A 17,900-nucleotide genomic window follows, 5' to 3' on the forward strand; every position below is an offset into this window, starting at 1 on the left:
TCGAGCTGCCTCCTTCTAAGGGTCATACTGTGATCCTCGTGGTGGTTGACCGCTTTTCTAAGATGGCTCACTTTATTCCGCTCAAGAAGCTTCCTAACGGTTCTACCTTGGCAGATGTTTTTATTCGGGACATTGTTCGACTCCACGGAGTGCTGTCTGAGATTGTGTCGGACAGAGGTACCCAGTTCATTGCAAGATTTTGGCGCGACTTTACTAAGTCCCTGGGCATCACCCTGGCTTTCTCCTCGGCATATCACCCTCATACGAACGGCCTGGTTGAGAGAGCTAATCAACATTTGGAGCAATACCTGCGTCTCTTCATCAATGATCACCAGGATAATTGGGTCGATCTACTGCCGTTCGCTGAATTCGCAAGGAACAACACGCTCCAGGAGGCTAGCAGGATCTCTCCATTTTTCTGCCGTTATGGCCTCCACCCGCAGTCTCTCCCAGGGACATTACCAGTTTCACCTGTTCCAGATCTGGAGGAGAGACTGGCTTCCATCCGTGCCACCTGGGCTTCTGTTCACTCCGCTCTGGAACGTGCTGCTCAGCTCCAGCAAAGTCAGGCCAATAGGAAGCGGTCTTCCAATCCCTCGTATCAGCCTGGAGATAGGGTTTGGTTGTCTACACGGTTCCTGAGACTCTGGGTTCCTTCTATGAAACTGGCTCCGCGATTTATTGGGCCCTTTCCGGTTCTGCGTCAGATTAATCCGGTGGCGTACGAACTCTCGCTACCCAGAACACTTCGTATTCCTTGGGTATTTCACACTTCCTTGCTGAAACCTCTGATCTGCAATCAGTTTACCCGAGGCGAACACTCTACGGCTGAGACTTCCAGGAGGGGTTTGGAGGGACGTACCCCCCAGGTCATTCTCGATTCCCGGCAGCAACAAGGCAGTCTGCAATACCTTGTACAGTGGAGAGGTCTCGGTCCCGAGGAGCGTTCCTGGGTACCAGCGGCACGGCTTTCGGTACCACGATTGATACGTGCGTTCCACGCCAGACATCCTTCTCGTCCTAGTGGTCGCCCTGAGGGCGTCCTTTTGAGGGGGGTACTGTTACTCACCTGTCCCCGGTTCCCACGCTGCCACAACAGACGCCGCGCAGGAGAGGGAGACCCCCCTCCACTGCACGGCCACCCCACAGCAGCCGCCACGAAGGAGAGGGAGACCCCCCTCCACCGCATGGCCACCTCCGCAGCAGCCGCCACGAAGGAGAGGGAGACCCCCCTCCACCGCACGGTCACTTCCGCTGTCATCCTCTGAAGTGGTGTCCTGCTTCCGCCCTCTAGTGGCGAACTCCCTAACTGCAGGGCTTTATGAAGGGAGACTACGCCACACTCAAAATGGTTGCGATTCAAGGACACCAGAAGTGATGTCATGATGGGTTGATGGGAGATTCGGACTTCCTCCGCGGTTCCCCATTTAAACCTCTCAGACCAGCTACACCTTGACTTCTGATGGTCGTCTATGCCTTGTGCTAGTGCCCAGATAGCGTTTACCTTCCTGATTCCTGTGTTTGACCTCGGCTTGCCTGACTACGTTGTTTTACTGTATCCTGACCTCGGCTCGTTTATTGTTTATCCCGATCTCCTGAATCCAGACCTCGGCTTGTATGAACTGTTCTGTCCTGGAGTCCTACCTGACCACGGTGCCTCCTATTACTTGTACGTGACAATATGTTAACTATTTTTCATATTTAATAAAAACTATGACAAAAAAGCCTTGTTTATATTTTCTTTTATTTACCAAACTGCCCCCAGTTATGCACATCTGACCCCCAGCTTGCCACTCTGCCCCATATATGCCTTATACCTCCTATGTGCCAGAGATTCCACTGTGCCCCCTGATATGCCACTGTGCCCCCGATATGCCTTATACTCGTTATATGCCAGTGATATGCAAATGAGCGCCCGATATACCTTTTACCCTCAGATACGTCTTATGCCCCCCTGATATGCCTAATATTGATATGCCTTATACCCCCTATATGCCTTATAACTTCCAATATGCCACTCGCCCCCATTTATGCCTTATACCTCCCTATATGCCACTGTGCACCCTGATATGCCACTCCGACCCCCATAAATGCCCTACACCACCCTGAAATTCATTATACTCCCTGATTCACCACTCTGCCTCCCCCAGATATGCCACTCTGAAATTTATTATACCCCCCCATACACCACTCTACCTCCCCCTATACACCACTCTAACTCCCCCAGATATGCCATTCTGCCTCCCTGAAATTCATTACACCCCCATACACCACTCTGCTATCGTGAAATTCATAATACCACCCATACACCACTCTGCCTCCTCCCCCCTCCCATACACCACTCCGCCTCCTCCCCCTCCCATACACCACTCTGCCTCCTCCCCCCCTCCCATACACCACTCTGCCTCCTCCCCCTCCCATACACCACTCTGCCTCCTCCCCCTCCCATATACCACTCTGCCTCCTCCCCCTCCCATACACCACTCTGCCTTCTCCCCCTCCCATACTCCACTCTGCCTCCTCCTCCTCCCATAACCACTTTGTCTCCTCCCCTTCCCATACACCACTCTGGCTCTTCACCCTCCCATACACCACTTTGCCTCTTCCCCCCTCCCATACACCACTCTGCCTCCTCCCCCTCCCATACACCACTTTACCTTCTCCCCCCTCCCATACACCACTCTGCCTCCTCCCCCTCCCATACGCCACTCTGCCTCCTCCCCCTCCCATACGCCACTCTGCCTCCTCCCCCCTCCCATACACCACTCTGCCTCCTGTCAGCAACGGAGGTTCACAAGACACCAGGGAGCCGGGTAGAGAGGCAGAGTGGTGTATGGGAGGGGGAGGAGCCAGAGTGGTGTATGGGAGCTTGGCTCCCATACACCCCTCTGACTCCTCCCCCTCTTATACACTACTCTGCCTCTCTCCCGACTCCCTGGTGTTTTGTGAACCTCCATTGCTGACAGGCACTTTCACTGCAGCTTCATAGAAGCCTCAGCGTAAGTGAAGGGCAGTAACGGAGGCTGTCTGTGCGCATTGCGCAGACACCCACCAGCTCACAGAGAGGATGATCCTCTGCAGGAGACCTTGATTCTCTGTCAGCTGGTGGGAGTCTGCGCGATGTGCACAGACAGCCTCCGTTACTCACCTTCACTTACGCTGAGGCTTCTATGAAGCTGCAGTGAAAGTGCCTGTCTGCAACGGAGGTTCACAAAACACCAGGGAGTCGGGAGAGAGGCAGAGTGGTGTATGGGAGGGGGGAGAAGTCAGAGGGGTGTATGGAAGTGGAGGGGAGAGACGGAAGTTGTCTGTGCGTATCGCACGGACACCCACCGGCCGACAGTGAGGGGAATCCTGGTCTGGATTCTAGTGTTATAATCCGATCTCTGTTTAAGGTCGGATTATATAAGGAGAGGAGTTTTTCAGAGCATTTGCTCTTTTTATAATCGATAAAAATCGATTTGACTAATCGATAATGAAAATCGTTGTCAACGATTTTAATTATCGATTATTATCGATTTTATCGATTAGTTGTTTCAGCCCTAGTTGTGTCTACTTATTGGGTACACGTACATAGCAGGGTTCCAAGGTGTGCATGCTGACTGGTACTGGAAGTGATTTCGGGGACAACAGGAGGATACATGTGGGTGATCTCTGGGAGTTACTACAGCTCTCTTGGTGAACCCGTTACATTGGCGGCAGCGGTGGGAACCTCCTTGCAAACGTCCCAGCGGAGTACCATCGGGTATACCAGCAGCAAGCTAAAGATGGTTCCAGCACTACAGGACGTGTTGGTGCGCAGCAGAGTCATGAGTTACATAAATGCCTGGATGGAGGCTCTCAGAGTGGACCAGGGTGTCCGAGGAATAGTCCTTCCATCCTCCAAGGAATGGTACGTGCTACAACTAGATTGGCGAATGCAGTACCTGGGAGAACAGCCCCAAGAGGACTTAGTGGCTGGGTTGGAGAAGTTGCTTCCACTTGAAATGACTGTGGATACCGGGCCCTGTATTGGCAGGCCGCGCAGTGGTGTCCAGAGCTGAAGGATGACTACATGCCAGAGGGCGATGACTTTGGTGGCCCAGGATTGAAAATGGAAACCTACAGGAGGACCGAGAATTTGGGAGCCCATCGAAATATCGGTGCGAGGAGATCCGGGAGTTCAGGGAAGGGATTCTCGCATATGTGCCCTGTTACCTGCCCGACTTGTGGGCTGATTTCGATTATTTGGTTTACCAAGAATGGAACCTGGAGCAGGCCTACCAAGAACTCTTTGACCGTGCTCAGCAGTGTGCCCCAGTGGATCCTGTGAGTATTGTGCCCCCACCAGAAGCACAAACAGCCGAGCAGAGCGCAATTGGCCCCTGCCCACTCCCTTCTCTCACCCCAGACACTTTGCCCTATTCCCCGCAATATGGCCCGGAAACTGACCGAGACCTCCCCTGCATGTCCCAGCCAGATCCCCCAGCTGAACTGCTGGCATCGAGGCAGAGCACTGCTGGCCTCTGCCCACCCCTTCCACTTGTTCCCAAGCCTGACCGCAGCAACCAAGGAGGATCTGGTCAGGCAGCCACAGAGTTGGTGGTGCCCCTGGATTTTACAAATGCAGCTGAAGTGCCTCTGGCCTCTACCCGCTCCCCTCTGTGACCCCAGCTCCATTGGCTTTACCCCCGCAATGTTGCCCAGAGGCAGTGTTTTCTATGGATCCTGTATCCCCAGCAGAAGTGTTGGCAATGGGAGAGAGGCAGATCGACATCTCTCATCAGCAGATGGAGTATACAGAAGGGGATGCATGTGGCTTCCCTCCCCTCGCAGTGGATCATGCAAACATTTGTACCATGCAGGTGGATTGGACTACGGTTGCCACCTGCAGTCCCTAGAGGTGCCGGGCAGTCAGCCCAGAACCCCATATGGAAGGGACCCCAGCCTCTCTGTTTTCTCCCCAGCGGCTGAGAGAACTCCAGGGAGAAGGCACATTTGGCCCTTCTTCCCAGCGGCAGTTACGTTGTTTGGGAGAAGCAGAGTGCGGCTGGGTGAGTAATGCTCTTTTGTTAAATTGTTTTGGGGAGTACCAATTTGTGGCTGGCAGTGGTGGTTACAGACTGACTTCGGAGTCAAACCGTGTGGGGTCTTATCAGACGTCAGTCTCCCCCAGAAAAAGGAGATATGTGATGGAGTGTGTGACGGAATGGTCCATCACTGGGGCCCCTGGAGAGGACTGAAAGCAGGCCTGCTACCCACAGATTATGGACCCTGCCTCCCTGCCCTGGCGAGTGGGACTGTTGTCCTCGTCTGGGACCCAGACTCCCCAGTCATTGAGTGCACCCCAGTACGGGTTAGTGGGACAGGTGCCTTTTGCCAGCCCCCTGCATCCACAACTCTAGGAGCGACGGAGCTGTGCTCCCCGACTGAACTGGTTGCAGACCCGGTTGGCATCTGGCCCCAGTTCAGTCTTCTTTTTAAAAGGGAAGATGTGTGACAGAATGACCTGTCATACAGGGTCCCAAGGTACTCAGAGATGGCTCCAGCCTGGCTGCCAAAGAGGCAGGAACCCCATTGCATAAACTAATCCCATTAACAGGATTGCTGCCAGGGGGAGATTCAGTAGATTAAAGGGGATTAAAGGTTGGTGTGACAGAATGACCTGTCATACAAGGCCCCAAGGTAGTCAGAGATGGCTCCAGCCTGGCTGCCAAACAGGCAGGAACTCCATTGTTTAATTAATCCCATCAATAGGATTGCTGATTGGGGATTAAAGGTTGGGTTGAATACATGTATCTGTTAATTTATGTTAATGAAGTTCTGTGGCTATATGAGTCTATGTTTTACTACAATAAACTGTTCATTCCTGCTGTACTTAGTTCAAGGTAGTTGTCTCTACTTATTGGGTACACATAGCAGGGTTCCAAGGTGCGCATGCTGACTGGTGCTGGAAGTGATTCCGGGGACAACAGGAGGATACATGTGGGTGATCTCTGGGAGTTACTACAGCTCTCTTGGTGAACCTGTTACAGTTGGGTTGTCTACATGTACCTGTTTATCAATGTTAATTTATGTTAATGAAGTTCTGTGGCTATATAAGTCCATGTTTTACAACAATAAACTGTTCATTCCTGCTGTACTCAATTCAAGGTAGTTGTGTCTACTTATTGGGTACACATAGCAGGGTTCCAAGGTGCGCATGCTGACTGGTGCTGGAAGTGATTCCGGGGACAACAAGAGGATACATGTGGGTGATCTCTGGGAGTTACTACAGCTCTCTTGGTGAACCCGTTACACATACCTAGTCAAAGGGTCACAGATTAGAGGGATGCAGGACTGCCTCAGACAAGCCCCTCTAGAAGGAACCAAAGACTATATATATACAGCATATGTAAAAAAAGAAAAATAGGATACCCTACCTTGAGGAGTGGATACCTTTTTCCCAGGATAGCTTGTTATTTTGTTCAGCGTGTTCTGGGATACAGTTCCCTTCTTTTCCTCCATTTTATTTAAAGGGAACATATGTACATATGGAGGGGGAGAGGTATACGCCAGCATCATTTACGTCAGGACTGAGGCAAGTTTAAGGACCTTTGATCCCTGGAGTAATTACACAGGAATGTAATCTGTATCACCTACATTTAGCAAGCTCCCTTTCCTCTGCGTTCAGCCTCTTGCAGTCTTCTTCCTTCTGTTCTATTTTCTCCTTTTTTTACTTTTGTTCTATTCTTTGTTTTGCCCTATGTCTTCTTTGTACCACATTTACTGTCTTTTCCTCACTTTTTCTGCTATCTCATTTCTCCTTTTTTCACATATATTTACACACACAGTATCTACTGCATCCTCTACTTGTTTGTGGAGGACCCTCCTGTATGTTTCTTGTGGTCTGTAGCCCCCTCACTGTGCTGTGCTCCCTCATTGTGCTGCGTGCCCATTAATGACATTACTTTGTCAGACAGATAAGATGTATGGGCCCATCGGAACCCAGAGGGCTGGAGTAAATAATGCAGGACCCCTCAGAACGCTGGGGCCCTGGAGCCATCTTCACTCCATGTCCTCAGAGCAGAACAGGGTGACAGATTACACCAGGCTTAAATGAGCCTTAAATGGGCATGATTTGTGACCCAATAGTTAAGGGCAAGTTAGCATAGATAATATAGAAAGTGTTGGCAGGTAAGAACCCCTCCAGTTGGTCCCTAAAAAACAATTTTAAAACTTGGAGGGACTTGCTTATCTGTAGGGTATGTGGGATGCAGCACAAAAGGGAAATGACGCAGAGAAATGCAGAGGCTGGACGTGGAAAGTGCAAGCAGCAGCATTAGTACTACTGATACCCAAACCCTTGCAGCTATGCAGAGCATCAGTGCTAGATCCACTGGAGCAGCAGCAATATGGGCAAAGGCTCTTCATTCTTTGGTAAGTACCACCTGTGACGGTTTCTAAAGTCACCCTACCCCTCCGCTATTGTTGCCCTGATTTCCAAAGTCCCCTCAGTTAATGTTATCCAGTGACATGAAACTCTTTAATGTGTTATTAATAGAAACGTATATTAACACCTTATTTTGTAAAAGTGTGCACACGACACACTAAGGTCTGAGAGATAATCTAATAAAGATAATGTGTGTATCTCCCAGATTTGGTGGTGCTGGTGTCCTTTTGTATTGTTAATCCCTTTACTGCTTCTGTTGTCTCTGGGAGGCAGATTATGGGGGCGGTTTGTATCCCAGTATCTTGTTTTATGTTAATGTGTGTTTTGCTGGATATATCCGGGCGCCTGTGTCTAAAAAAAATCAGTTATTCCTTTTGTTGTACCTAAAGACTAGCCTTGCCTGGTTATGTGGGTACTGATTAGCGATATGCCTTTACTTTGCTTGGGGATATTGCCTACGGATTGCGGGGAATTATTGTCCTGAAGGGAGAAGTCGCTCTTGGCGAGAGGGACAATCTGAGGTCCCTAGTCGGTCCGTCACACCACCTAACCATCCCAAAGCCAGACCAGCGCCTCTAAAGTGGTGACCCTTTAATAAATTGGTATCAGAAAGCTGACTAGCCAAGCTCAGCTGCTGCTCATCTATCACCTTCCTTGTTCTGGAGGTAGGATTAATTATTTTACATTCTGAATACTGGGGAAATTCTGTCCAGTACCAATGGCCTGCCTTTGTTTTGGAGAAATTCAGCATTCTGCTGGATGTGTGTGTCACTATCTCTCCCTCGGTGTCGGGTGCTCGCGTGCAGAGGACCGTTCGCGAGCAGCCGTTACCGGGGGGTGACGGATGTCTCCCTTGATGCGGACGGTCGGGTCCCCAATCACTGGCATCGAGGTTTCAAGGGGGTGTCTTGTGACATTGCTGCCGTCCAGGGGGCGGAGCTTGTAAGGGCACCAGATTTAAAAACCCAGGAAATGCTTTAGTCTGTACCCTGTTGTGGTCTATGTATTCAGAGTTATTGCTACTGCTCGTTACTTTAGTTTTTGACATCTGCCTGCCTGACGATTCTTTGCCTAGCGCTTCTGTACCTTCTCCTGTTTATCCTGGTTACCAGTTTTTTGCCTTGTCTGATTACCCGCTCTGTTACCGACTTGGCTCGTCTGATTACCCGCTCTGTTACCAACTTGGCTCGTCTGATTACCCGCTCTGTTACCGACCCGGCTATCCTGAGTACGTTACCTGAGTTAACCCCGGCTCTGCTGCATTTGCCTTCTGGTTCCTGCTGTCTCCAACTCGGCCCTTAATTTATCCACCTGCATCTGGCCTCCTCACTGTTGGAATCATCCCAGTCTCTGCTCCCTATCACTAAGGGTCTCCCTTGGTGTGGGCTTCGGAGCAGAAGAACTTCTGTGGTGAGTGCCTTGGTGTTCGTGGTCGTGTGTATCTATTGGAGCAGTAATGCTGTTGGTGGTCCTACAATGCAAAATCTACTCTGGATTTCTTTTTAAACCTTGAGATGCTGCTCTTGTAAATTAAAGATCAGTGCAGGGACCTCCCACCTTGAAACTCCCCCTGAATTTTTTTGAAAAAACTCTCAGAATTTGATCCAAATTAAAGGGTTGGGAAATTAAATTTGTTGCTCAAAAGCAATGGGGCAAAATAAAAATGAAAAGGTAATCTGAATTTAATCTGAATTCTGCTTGCCATGCACATGTCTACTAGACAGAATGATGGTGTCACTCCTCCGGCTCCCGTTGCCGCCGGGAGGAGGACCGGCAGCGGTTCACGACCTCTGCCCTCCACAGCTTACACCCCCATTATCTGGCTCTCCCCAGCACGAGCATCCGGGAGGGGGCACAGGCGGCGACCCTCCCCAGCGGCTGTCACCAAATATGGGAGGAAGGGCAACCGGCACTCCTCCCCAGCGGCATGGTCCAGTGGGCAAAACGAGCCCCAGCTCGGAGAGCCAGATAGGGGTAAGTGAAACTGCTGCTACTTTGGAGTGGGCTCTTGTTGTTTGGGTGGGGGAATGTGGAGCTGACTCGGGACAAGCCCGTAGTCAGGGTAACCATGGGAGGGTTCCATCAGGTTGGGAGGGAGCCGAGTCTGGGCTGAGGGCCCAGAGGGGAAAGGAAGCCCTGGAGAAAGGTCTCCCATGCCTGCAGAGGAGACTAAAGAGGACTGCCCACTGGAGAGGCTTCTGGGCTGGCCTCTTACCCTTTGACTACGGGCCAGGCCTAGGAGCCTGGGTGAGTGACATGGGGCTGCCAGGGTGCCCCAGAGGCCGCATGCCCGCTCTCCCTACCCCGCAGGACTAGAGACAGTAGAGGCCCGGTCATCCCCAAGCCGATCCGTTAGGGATCTGGCTGTGTCTGCCGGACGTTTGCACAAGAGGGGAGTAATGTGACGAAACCCTGTCTGATCTTCACTGTTATTATTATTATTATATTTATTTGTACCCGGTTTGAATGTGGCTGCAGCTCCAGCCTTCAAAGAGACGATCCTATAATCTGGCTGGGGCTCTTAATCAGCCAGCACAGCCCTATCTGCCCAGACGGCACCCGCACTACAGGGGGGGATAACACAGGTGGGGGAACCCATTGTATCCCTTAATCCCCTCACCTGATGCATCCCCTGTATACTGATTTGTGAGGGGATGTGGCTGATGGGATTTGTGATGGGATGTGGCTGATAGGATTGGGGGTTGGGTTCGGTGCACAGTGAATGGAGATTGTATATAAGTTCTGTGTGTTTGTAATAAAGAGAGTTCTGTTTTTAACCTCAAAGCATGAAGTTCTGTCTCATGATTGAGGGAAGTGCTGGTCTGTGACTGCTTTCTTCGGACAGCCACAGCGTGTCCGCTTACTGGGAGAGGGAAGGAGCTGACGGGCGGATGTGTCCAGTCTGGGGCACAGGACGATCCGTCACACTGCTCTTGCTGTCCCTTATAGTTTTTGACCCTTGCTTGCCTGAGACTCCTGTTTACCGACCCTTGCTTGCCTGTAACTCCTGTTTACCGACCCGGCTCGTCTGACTACCCGCTTAGTTTACCTGACCCCTGGCTCGTCTGATTACCTGTACTGTGTACCTGACCCCTTGCTCGTCTGACTACCTGCTTTGTGTTAAGACTCGGCCATCCTGTTCTACTCACCTGCTGCTTTCTGCTCCTTGCTGCACTTGCTCAGAGCCTATCTCCAGCTGGCGGGAGGTTTCTCACTGTTGGGATCATCTAAGTCCTGGACTACTGTTGCCGAGAGCTCCTCTCTCAGCAGCAGTAGCTTTGGCAGAAGAAATTCTGCGGTGAGGACCTCCCCAAGAGACCAGCGTAATAGCGACAGATGGGAATCATTAAATACTACAGCTTGGACTTGATAACTCGGTGCCAAAAATACATTTCCTTCTTACTCTTTTCTGTCTGACTGGGGAGACATGCCTATCACAGCATATTACTTTGGTTGTGTGGACAGCAGAATACTGCGCTGCATTCCATGGAAGTGGTCCCCAACTCCATCCTCATCCTTATGTCTTCCCATCTTTTATACCTTGGATTTTTCTCTTCATATTCAGTAACTACGCTTTCTAAGTACCATTTTTTCAATAAAATCATCAAAGATTTACCCTCTATTCAAACATATTCACATTATCACACACAGATACATACACACATTTATTCTCCATCCATAGACATTCTTCTCTAATAGAGTTAATCGGCCCACACAATTCATAGCCACTCTACCACTATATGGACCACAAAAATGGCACAATTTCCCACTTGCAGGCAACATCCTACATTTTTCAGACATTGTTTCAGACAGCATATTAAGCAAAATGAAAACATAAGACAATATATATGTATATGATTACTTTATTATATTACAAAATATCAGTAAAGTTATTATACACCAAACCTGTTCCTTCCTTAAGTCTGCTGCATGTCCAGCCCCCTTCCAGTCACCTCCTTATACTCTTGTGCCTATTTCTTCCTACATGTCCCTCACCGATCTGCTGCCTACCTATTCCTACTCTCCATTTCCTATCATAGCCTCTTGCCATTTGTTCCCTCTCCCAGTCTGCTGCTCCACGGCTGCTCCCCTTATCTATCCCCACAACCTTGGACTATTGCAGCGTCCCTATTCCCTAGTCTGTTGATCCCTGCCAGTTCTCCCCCTTCACTCTGCTGTCACCTACTTTTTCCTACCTGCATATTTCCCCCTAGTCTGCTACTTGCCTCCCCCCATGCAGTTTGCTGCCTTTCTATTTTCACCTTCCTTTACCTCTCCTACTCTGTTAGTGTCGGATTGTTCCTTCTCTCAGTCTGTTGCATCCTGTCCATTGCTGTCTGACAATTTCTACCTTCTGTTTTCCCACCTAGTATGCTACCTCCTGCCTATTTCCCCAGTTGGTTACCGCTTGCTGCTGCCTGGATGTACACCCTTAATCTCCTACTGCTACCCTGCCTGCACCCAGTTTGTTCTTGCCTTATTATTATTACTGTTCTCCCTGCCTGATCCCATCCGGTCTGCTGACGCCTGCTTATTGTCCCCTATCTATTTTGCTTATTGACCCCCTACTTTTGACGGCGACCAGTTCTCCAACCCAGCATGCTGCCGCCTTTCTCTTCCCCCCTCCCAGTATACTGCCTGCTTATTCTTTCCTGCCACCTGCCTTTTCCACTACCCAGTCTAAAGCTACCTGCCTGTTCCCCTCCCCAGTCTACTGCAATCTGTCTGTTCCCCGAGTCTGCTCCTTGCCTGACTTTGCTGCTGTCTATCTGCTACCTTCCTCCTTTTTTCCCAGTCTGCTGCTGCCTACCAAGTTGTCTGCCGGTCTCCTAGTCTGTTGCTGTCTGACTATGACTCCTGCCACATATTTCCCCCCCTGGTATGCTACAGCTTGCTTATTCTCCTTGCTTCACTATAATGCTATATGTTTCTCCTCCTGTCTGCTGCCTGCCTATTACTTTCTGCATGCCCCCATCAGCCTGTAGCCTTACTGCAACCCATAACCTTGTTGTCTGCATATTCTTGCCTTCTGTTTCTCATCTTAGTCAGCTGTCACTTTCCTATCACCAGCTCCCACCAATAATCTATTTCTGCTGGCCTATTACTGCCTCGGTCTGCTCCTTTATTGTTCTCCTACCCAGTCCACTACAGCCTGCCTCTTTCAACTCTGTCTGTTGTCTGGCTGTTTAGCCCCTGTCTGCTTCTTGACTATTGCTTCCTGCATGTTTAGCCTATGGCTGCTGCTGCCTGTCCATTCCCCCCCCCTCCACTCTGCTTCATGCCTACTTAGTACTATGTCTTCTTCCTGTGTATTCCTCCCTGCACACGCCCCCAAAGTCTGATACATTCTTGCCCACCCTTTTGCTGCCTGCCTCTTCCCTCTGCTGTTGCATCTTCCCCCTCCAGTCCCAGTCTTGCCTGATGTCCCCCTTTCACTCTGGTAGCTGTCTGTTTCCCTCCTTTTTGCATGCCCCACCAAAACTGCATCCTGCATGTCCCCACTTAAGCTTGCTGCCTGCACATTCCTGCACATCTGCCTTCCTGTTGCTATCAAACTGATGCCCCTTCACGTCTGCTTGCACCTGCCTAATCCCCCTCAGTCTGCTGCCACCTTCTTGTTCCCCTGCCAAGTCTTCAGCCCCTGTCCATTCTCCCAGTCTGCTGCTTGCCTGATCACCACCCAGTCTATTCTTGCCTCCCTGTCCCTTCCCAGTCTAACGTCACCTTCCTTTTCCCTCCAGTATGTTTCCTTCCCACCTGTTGCCAACTGACAGTTCCCCTTCCAAGTCTTCTGTTGCCTGCATGTTCTCCTCTCTTTACTCTGCTATCTACTTGCCCCCTTCATCTGCTATCTGCCTATTCCCATGCCAATTAGCTGTCTGCCTGTGCCCCAAAGTCTGCTGCCACTTGTCTATCTTGTATCTTCCCTCTTGGTCTAGTGCTAACTGATATTCCTGCTTAGTCTGTTGCCGCCAGCCTGTTCACCTAGCCACCCCACCACCCCCTGCCTCCTCCCTCTCACAGGTTCCCGCCGCCTGCATTTTCTTCCGCCTTCACTCTGCTGCCTGCTTGTTTCTCCCCAGTCTGCAGCCTGCATTTTCCATGCTGCATGTCCCTCCCAAGTGTGTTGCCATCTGCCTATCCATTGCTTGCCTGTCCCCCCCCCCATTCCTCCATTCTGTTTCTGGCATAGGTCTATTGCAACTTGCCTATCACCCCAATTCTGTTGCCACCTGTCTGATGCCACCTTTCTGTTTTTGTACCCTTTCCTCTTCCCACTCCCAATCTGGTGCCACCTGCACCTACACCCCACTATCTATTTCCACTCTCCTTCCTCCCCCTGTCTTTTCCAATTGCTTTCCTACCCAGTCTACCACAGCTTGCCTCTTCTCACTTTCAGTCTGCTGTCTGGTTGTTTCTTCCTGCATGTTACCCATCAATCTGCTGCCTTCTTTGCCTCAATCTGCTATCTGCGCCTTCATGCTCCCAGTCTGCTGTCTGTCTATTCTGTCCTGCCTATTCCCTCCTGTTTCCTGACGACTGTCGGCTCTCCCCTTTTCAGTCTGCCTGCATGTACCCCCCGTCTGTAACAGTCTGCGCTTCCCCCCATTTACTGAGATCTTCCTGTTTCCTATGTCTACTGTAGCCTTATTTTCCCCCATTCTTTTGTCACCTGTCTGTTTTCCTACTCAATCTGGTATTGCCTTTCTGTTCCTCCCCAAGTCTACTGCGGCCAGCCTCTTCCATCCCCAGTCTGTTCCCACACGGTTCTCGTACCCAGTGGGCTGCTGGTTTCCTCTTCCCACTTACAGTCTGTTGTTACAGGCCTGCCTGTTTACTCCCTTGTCTGCTTTCCGCCTATTCCTTCCTGAATGTCCCCCTAGTCTGCCTTCATGACACAATAATCTTCTGCCTACCTTTTCACCCTTAGTATGAAGCCACAATTCTCCAAGCTTCGCTATGTTGCCACCAGCCTGATTCTTTTTCTATCTGCTGCCTGCCTTTTTCTACATGCATATTCACCCCCAAGTCTGCTGTGAGACCCAAAATTTTGATGACTGCCTATTCCCACCTTCAGTATCCACTCTCAGTCTGCTGCTCTCTGCCTATTGCATTTCCACGTCTGCTGTCGCCTGCCTATCACCCCCTTCTCAGTTTTTTCCTGCCTGACTATTTTTGCCCTTCTACTACTGCCTGCTTCTTCCCTTCAATTACCGTCTGCCTGTTCTTCTAACTAGTCAATTATCGCCTGGCTCTTCCCCTTCTCAGTCTGCTGGCATCTGTCATCTGTCAGTCTGCCTATTCCCATTCTGTCTGTTCTCCTACTGCAGCTTGTATCTTCCTCCTCCCACTTTGCTGGAACCTCCCATTTCCTCTGTAATTTCTGATGCCACATGCCTATTCCGCATAGGCATGCTACCTGCCTGTTCCTCCCAAATCTGATGCTGCTTGCTTACCCCTTCTTGGTATATTGCTACCTGCCAATTCCCTCAGTCTGTTACCACCAGACTGTTCTCCAATCCAGTCTACTGCCACCTCCTTCTTCCCCCTCCCAGTCTGCTGCCTGCTTCTTCTTCACTCTGCTAACTGCTTGTTGGTCCTGTGTTTGCTGCCTGCTTATTCTGTCTTGCACCCTCCCCCAGTTTGCTACCTGCCTATTTCCAACTTACGTTTCCCCCACTAGTCTAATGCTATCTGTTGCTAACTGCCGTTCCCCCTAGCATGCAACCTCTGCCTGTTCTCCCAACTCACTATGCTGCGCCTATCTGTTTCTCTTCCTGTGTTCTGCCTGCCTGTGTTCTCTAGTTGTTCTCCTAACTAGTCAACTATTGCCTGTCTCTTACTCTGCTTGTCTGTTCTCCCCCATTTAGTATGCTGCCTGCCTAGCCTCTTGTTTGCTTCCTACCTAATATTTCCTGCACCTCCCCTTGCAGTCTGCTGCCTCCATGCCCTCTAACCTGCTTCCTGCCTTTCACTCATACTAAGCAAACACCTGCCTATTCTCCCAGCTTCTGCTGCCTGCCTATCCTGTCCTACTTGTTCCCTCCTCTCTGCTGCCGCCTGTCTGTACTGCCCCTTCATTTTGCTGCTTGCCTGTATAGCACCGTCTGCGTATTGCCTATTCCTTCCTGCAATTTCCCACTCAATCTGCTGACTGCCTCTTCTCACTCCCAATCGGCTGCCCCCTGCTGTTCTTCGTCTTTTACTCTACTGCCTACTGATTCTATCCTGCCCGATACCACTGTCTGCTGTTGCCTGAGTATTCTGCTACCAAGTCCACTGCCCCCTGCCTATTCTCCCCCCTTCACTGTGCAGCGTGTCTATTTCTCCCTGCCAGACCCCCAAGTCTACTGCCTGCTCATCTGCATGTTCCCTAAGGCCACCGGCATGTTCCCCTCAGTCTGCTGACTGCCTACCCCCCACAACATTGCTCACTGCCTGCTTCTGCATTCAGTTTCTCCTTTTAGTTTGCTGCTCTTTTATCCCTCCCAGTCTGCTGCTGCCTACCTATCACCCTCTCCCTTACTCTATTTACTCCTGCTTATTCCTATCCATTCAACTACCGCTGGCCTCTTCCCCCTCTTACTCTGATGCCTATCTGTTTTCCCTCTTTACTCTACTGCCTGTTGCTTAGCATCCTGCTTGTTTTTCACTATGTCTTCTTGTCTATTCCTCTCTGCATGTTCTCCCAAGGTCTGCTGCCTGTCTCTTCGCCTGTTCTACCAACCAGTTTACTGCAGCCTGCCTCTTCCCACTCCCAGTCTGCTGTCCCCCTGTCACTTTGCTAGCTATCAGTTTCACTACTGCCTCCTACCTGCCCATTACTTTCTGCATGCCCTACCAAAACAGCAACATGCTTGCTCCCCCTCCAAGCTTGCAGCATGCACATATATGCATGCCTGTTCCTTTCAGTCTGTTGCTGTCAAACTGCTCCCCCTTCAAGTCTGCTGCAACCTGCCTTTTCCGCAACCAAACTGTCACCAACTTGTACCCCTCCGAAGTCTACGGCCATCTGTCCATTCCCCAATCTTGCCTGTTCACCAACCAGTCTATTCTTGCCTGCACTGAATGCCTGCTTCTGCCTCCAGTTTCTGCTTTCAGTTTGCTGCTCTCTTACCTCTGTCTGCCTCCTACTTCTTATTTCCTAGACCTCCCCAGTCTAATTCCATCTTCCTGTTCCCACCAGTATGTTCCCTTCCCATCTGTTACCACCTGTCAGTTCCCCTACCAAGTCTGCAGTTCCTTGCTTTTTCTGCTCACAGTCTACTGTTGCCTGCCTGTTTTCCTCATCACAATGCTATCTGCTTGTTCCCCCTCATCTGCTACCTGCCTATTCCCATGCCAGTTTGCTGCCTGCTTGTGACCCTACTGTGGGTCTACCTCTGGTCTAGAGCTACTTGACATTCCCTGCCTGTTCTCTTTCCCAGTCCACTACCACGTGCCTCCTCCCCATCTCAGTTTTCCACCTTGGCTGCTTGTTTCTCCCCATTATGCAACCTGTCTTTTCCCTTCAGCCTGTTCCCCCCACAGCCTATTCTGTCCTCCCTGTTCCCCGTCGCCTGACTGCTCTTCCACCCAGTCCACTGACACCTGCTTCTCCCCCTCCCAGTCTACTGCCTCCTGTCTGTTAGCTCTCATTCACTCTGCTGCCCGTTTGCTTCCCCCAGTTTGTAGCCTGTCTTCCTTCTTCTGCATGTCCCCTCCTAGTCTGTTGCCGTCTGCCTATCCCTTACTTGCCTGTTACTTGATGCATCCTATCTGTTCCAAGCCTAGGTCTATTGCAGTTTGCCTATCCCCCATTCTGTTACCACCTGCCTTTTGTCCCACCCAGTCTGCTACTGTCTTCCAGTTTCTCCTCAAGTCTACTGGTGCCTCTCTGACCCTCCAGTCTGTTTCCACCTGCCTGACCTATCTGTCACCTATCTGTTCTCATACCCAGTCTGCTGCTGTCTTCCTCTTCCCACTCCCAGTCTGCTGCTATCTTCCTATTCCTCCTCCCAGTTTCCTGCCGCTTGCATATACCTCACCAAGTCTGTCCCCCCCCCCCGTCTGTTGCCACCTCCTCTGGTCTATTTCCGCTTGCCTTTTCCCGCCTTGGTCTGTTCCCTGATTGTTTTTCTACCTAGTCTACTACAGCTTGCCTGTTCCCACTTTCAGTCTGCTGCTGCCTGTCTGTTCTCCCAGATTCATTCTGCTACCTGGCTACCCCCTCCCTGTCTGCTTCTTGCATATTCCTTCCTGCATTTCTATCACCCCAATCTCCTTCCCCCAGTCTGTTGGCTGCGTCTTTATACTTTATATTGTATCTTTGACTCCCCCCCTTCAATCTGCTGCCTGCCTGTTTAGCTCTGGTTACTTCTTGCCTATAGCTTCCTTCATGTCCACCCCCAATCTACTGCCTTAACACCCCTTTCAATTTGCTTCCTGCCTCTTCCAGCACACAGTATGCTGTGGCTTGCATGTTCTTCCACCTTTACTGCCTGCTTGT

Source organism: Spea bombifrons, chromosome 2 (assembly GCF_027358695.1).
Source record: "Spea bombifrons isolate aSpeBom1 chromosome 2, aSpeBom1.2.pri, whole genome shotgun sequence".
NCBI lineage: Eukaryota > Metazoa > Chordata > Amphibia > Anura > Pelobatidae > Spea > Spea bombifrons.